Source organism: Harpegnathos saltator, unplaced genomic scaffold, assembly GCF_003227715.2.
Source record: "Harpegnathos saltator strain DR-91 unplaced genomic scaffold, Hsal_v8.6 scaffold75, whole genome shotgun sequence".
NCBI lineage: Eukaryota > Metazoa > Arthropoda > Insecta > Hymenoptera > Formicidae > Harpegnathos > Harpegnathos saltator.
In genome coordinates, this window is record NW_020230593.1 from 570,001 (window position 1) to 575,369 (window position 5,369).

General features: G+C 48.3%; 1 long non-coding RNA gene across 1 annotated transcript in view; it reads left to right on the plus strand.

Moving 5' to 3' along the window:
* The window catches only part of LOC112590196 (uncharacterized), a 4,496-nt gene extending 1,350 nt beyond the window's left edge, over nt 1–3,146 (plus strand). The window contains exons 2-3 of the long non-coding RNA XR_003114053.1: nt 47–51; nt 1,192–3,146. This is a non-coding gene — a long non-coding RNA (uncharacterized LOC112590196). The remainder of the gene's footprint in view (nt 1–46; nt 52–1,191) is intronic.
* The last annotated feature ends 2,223 nt before the right edge of the window (nt 3,147–5,369 follow it).

A 5,369-nucleotide genomic window follows, 5' to 3' on the forward strand; every position in this document is an offset into this window, starting at 1 on the left:
TCGAATGCCATAAGCGAATCGATTATGCAGCTACACGCATTAATAGATCTGGTTGCGTTCGCCTTCAAAAGCGTGCGATATGCAACTCATCGTGCTTCTCCTGTCGGTCTTTCATTGACCAAAGTATAAAGAGATCCGTCGTGCCGTTGGCATGATGTCAAGCGCCTCAGGAGGATATGTTTCCTAATAAATATTACAGGAAAAAAACTGGAACGCACGCCGAGCGCGCGTAAATGAACGCAGGTCGTTGTATGCGCAATATCGAATGAAAGGAAATTATTTTTCGCAAGTGTAAACCCGGCGCTCGTAGCACGCCCGTATTTACAGTTTAATTCATTGTTTATCTCTGCATGGGCGGAGATGCGCTTCCGCTTATTCGCAATTCGCGACTCATCGGTATCGCCGACGATACGTTTCCGGTTTTACGTAAGGCCATTGTAGCACTCTTATCGCGCACCGTACGAACACCGTCGTCGTCGTCGTCGTCGTCATCGCCGTCGTTATGTCATCTCCGTCGTGAATCCGTCGGCGAATCCGTCGTCGATTTTATCGATGTTTCCGATACTTTGATAGCGAAACATCGATATTCCGCTTCCTATGTCGCGTATTTTTAGCGTCTACATTTTACTCTCGATAGTACACATGGTTATTTTATACATACATATATATATATATATATATATGTATTAGATATTTGCATTGATTTTCCTTATTCTTGTCAGTCTGGAAATCTTCTCTCGATTAGCGCGAAGGATATATTTATTCCTGTTGGCTGCGGCATAGGATATATTTATTCCTGTTGGCTGCGGCATTCCACATCGATCGGAAAAAGAAGAAATATATATCGACAATTTGGGAAATTTTGGAAATTCTCACGATCGACGGACGCTGCAGCGAGGAATCGCGATGCTAGATCGAATCGGAGGAGGATGCAACATTGCGCACGATGTCAGACCGCAATTGCAGTTCCGGTCACATCGCACGGAAAGCTTTGAATTCTCCGACTCGACCTCGCATTAGGTCCCTTCTTTTCAGCTGCACTTTATTACACTCTCCCCGTACTCTAAGTGAAACGATTGTACTTCACGCTTGGCAGAGAACGCAGGGAGAGAGGGAGAGCGAGAGAGAGAGAGAGAGAGAGAGAGAGAGAGAGAGAGAGAGAGAGAGAGGAGGGAGAGGGGCAGAAGGTAGGAAACGAGAAGAAAAGTGTAGACAAGCGCGGAAAGTGGCAGCTGAAGAGAACGGGGCTATTATAATCTGCGATAACAATCTGTCGCCTGTCTCAGCTTTCAGCATAGTGTGACAACTTCACCGGTGTTAATGATAACGTTCGTTCCACGCGCGCGACTTTTAGTTCTTCCAACAAAACAACTAAACATCTTTATGATTTCGTACAATCTCCTCCCTGTTGCCTCTTTTGCGGCGCAATCTGTTTCGAAGAAGGAAATAATAATAATGTTCCTCTCTCTCTCTCTCTCTCTCTCTCTCTCTCTCTCTCTCTCTCATATAGACACAGAGACACACAGGTCGTGGCTCGCCCAATACTGAAACAAAGTATTCGGTGCTCGGGTTTTTTAACGGCCCGATCTTTCCGTTAGCGCCAGCTGAAATTGCATCGCGAACGAGGAGGAAGCACGCCTTTTAATCGCGATCGCAAGCAAGCGGCGCTGCACGCTGATGTTCCATTAGGAAATAGAAGCCGGAGGTTCGTCGGTCTCTCGTGGTATTCCGGAAGAAAGAATAATGCCTCGACCTCGATCTTCTACGCGTCTCGAAGGTGTTGCTTCAAGTTCTTTGACGCAAAGGCGAGGCTTTGGCGCGAGACTATAAAGGGTGTATCAGAAATCGCACGTTCTCCGCCGAGTTTTCAAAGAGTTCGGGGCTTGATCTATTTATGAGAGATGACACGCGATCGCGTACATTTGAAAATTACGCTCAATCCTGTCGATTTCCGTGCTACCTATTCTCGTGGCAAAGTAAACATTTCGCCTTTTTTGTTGCACGACGTTCTCTCGTCTGTCAAGTTGTTGCCCAAATTTCGTTCGTCATCTTCGGCTCGCTTGTATTGTCTGTCGCTTGTGTTGTGGTCGTTTAAACATTCGCCCCTCCTCCCGAGTAAATTGCTGTTGAAAGGGGAATCAGCGAAGCAATTCGCAAATGGGAGAGAGAGAGAGAGAGAGAGAGAGAGAGGAGAGAGAGAGAGAGAGAGAGAGAGAGAGAGCACGGGGACTTCCGATGCACCGTGTATATCGACAAGAAATACCTGGCCAGCGACTATGTGTTATACTCTACCGAATTAGGTTGTACATACATCTACCGTTTTCTCTTAAGAGACATCTCCGACCTAACCGTACCGTCGCTGCGCGCCAATATATGTATATACATAGTCCGCCTCATCGTCAGGTATGGCGCGCGTTAGAAGTAATTCGATCGACATGTCCCATTTATGTCTACTCGCGAGCAAAATGTAATAAAAGCCGCAGCGGTAATAGCGAGTGCCACCTGTTTCACCCCGTTGAAACGGGAAGGTGTGCGCGACGATTGATACAACATTCCTTCTATGTACAATTGGGATCCTTCTTTCCTGCGAGAAGGAGCGCGGAGGTCATGACGACGGCGGTGGCTTTAGGGGTGGGAGTGACATGAAACGACGACAACAACATACAAGCGCGATTATTTCAAAGCCTTTGGCCAACTTAATCCAAGCATTTGCTCACAATTTCAACTCTATAATCAATATAGTTGATTACATTAACGAAGTTAAATGTTAATTAACTCCGCAGTGGGAACGAAATTTCTCTCCTAGGCGAGCGGGAATGTACGGGGCGTGGTGCACCGCCGGTGCGGTGAAGAGAGAGAGAGAGAGAGAGAGAGAGAGAGAGAGAGAGCACGCAGACGAATCTTGTTTTCGACTTTAATTTTCGCTTCTGATTACTCTCCTTGTTCCTCGTATTTTAATTTTTATTTCGCGAGCATATCTAGTTAAACTCGCGCGCACGCGCGCGCACGCGCGCGCACGCTCTCCGACTCGACAGAGAAAGACGAATGTTTAACGTCCGAGAAGTAACACACTTTATTATTACATACCTTCGTAACCTTTTCGAGCGCAAAACAAAGAAGTGCTCTCTCTCTCTCTCTCTCTCTCTCTCTCTCTCTCTCTCTCTCTCTCTCTTTCTCATCAATGAAATATCAAAGGTTATTTATGGAGCGGCTTCGGCACACCGCGCGATTCATCCGGGCGGACTTTAATTTTCGAAAAGCAGTTTTTCTTCGCGCTGCATGTCAGAATTTCTTGTACGTGTTTCGGTAAAACGGGGTGCCGCGCAGATCCGAACGGTCGCCGACGACGATGGCTGTCTGTGCCCGTAAAAATATGCACAGTTAATCGCAGTTTACACGTACGCGTACGCGCGTGCATACACACAAGGAAGAAATATATATACATGCATATGTATGTATATATATATATATTTTTTTTTTTTCTCGGCAAAAAGAGCAGCGTATCGGAAAATTTATTTATAGTTCAACTGTAGCGCCGAGGCAGCCGCAATGGCGGCGGGCTTGTAACGCCTCGTAATAAGCCAAGATGTATATAAGTGGATCACGACCTTCTGCTATTTTTTCCATTTAGTCGTTATTATGTTAGGCTTCTCGGATGCATCATTTAATCGCGAACACGCGAAAGAACCGCCGCCACTGCCACTGCCACTGTCACCACCATCGCCAGTACCGGTCGCTTTCGCGAAGGCAGGAAGCTGCCTTCCGCGCAAAGCCGACGATCGACTTTCGTTAATATCGCGGCTTAGACTTAGCCGCATCTATCTCGGATCACATATCCCGATATATATCCCCCGTAATAAAAGAAGCGGCGCAGGTCGACCGAAATCGATAGCCGATAAAAGTGTTTACATTATTACACGCGGCTGAAACATTATTTTTACATTTTCCGCGAGAGAGTCGGAAAGCATTTACACAGATCCTCCAAAGGATAAATATCTCGGCAATACTGACTGGTTGCGATCACTCCGCCGGAACATATGCGCTAACGTGAGAAATAACGGATTCGCTTTTTATATATGCGGTATCCCGCGAGTCTCGCTCCTACGTCGCTCACGGAGGATCTTTTCCACCGCACCGCTGGGTTTGTCCGCGCAAACAGCTTGGCGCGCGGTAAATCAAAAGGTAGAAATTAATAACGGAGATGCTCAGAGTGGATTACGCGAAAGAGATACGTCCGTATATGCGTCCACCGTGCTCGAACTGCGACGCGAGCGTTTCGACGACTTCAACAACACACCGAGAGCAAAGTTCAAACACCGTCCAAAATACCGTCACCCTCGTTATTTTCAATGACTGTCTCCCCGTCGTCGGTACGACAAACGCGCCAAGCCGGGAGAGAGAGAGAGAGAGAGAGAGAGAGAGAGAGAGAGAGAGAGAGGGAGGAGAGGAGAGAGAGAGAGAGAGAGAGAGAGAGAGTCCCTTTTCGCGCGAGATCTCAGCCACGCAGACTCGTTTCTTTCGCGCTCGTATATTCGCGCGTAAGCGAGAGCCCTATATATGATATTCCGAGCGAGCGAGCGAGCGAGCGAGCAGTGAAGCACGTGGGTGCCGCGAAGGACTTGGATGTCCGATCGCACGATACGACGAACATTGTGCACTGCGTATTATTAAACACGCATCCCGGCGTTAGCGAATAATCGCGCGTGGCACACGATACCTGTCCACTTAACGGAGAACAGCAGAGAGAAGTGTGACGCAAGTGATTTTAATACTCATCGTCCATCCGCGCTGACTCTGTACAGCCAAGTCGATCTCTTTTAAAAGATCGCTCGCATTGTTCGCGCTGAATGCGCACACGCGCCGCTGCAGAGTTATCAGCGCGTTGCAAGCGCTGTATAGCTGTCGCCCTCGTTATTTTAAACGGCATTACGTACTTTCCCGTAATGCCGACAACGCGCCAAGATTTCTCCGGCTGGCCCGGCCGACGCGACCGCGGGTCCGCCGTGACGATTTCACTTCCAATTTACCTTACAGCGCGCACCTAGCCGTTCGCAATTAAATCTCAAGACTCGCTCCTCAGACGCGAGATATCACGACCTCTCGGCGGCGCAATCAATGTCCGTGAGTTCGACGTGACAAGCCGAGTGGAGAGAAGTGTGAATCTCGAGCGTCCGAGAGCGCTCTCGCAGAGCCGGGGAATCCACGGGCATATTTTAACGATAGTCGTCACAGCCCCTTTTACAAAAGAAGTAAGAGAACACAGCGAAAACAATTACCGTTTGGGTCTAACCGACTGGACGCTCGAGTGGCCCGGACTGAACGTACAGGAGATTTTCTCCTCTCCGCTCTTCCGCTATTTTCTACTCGCC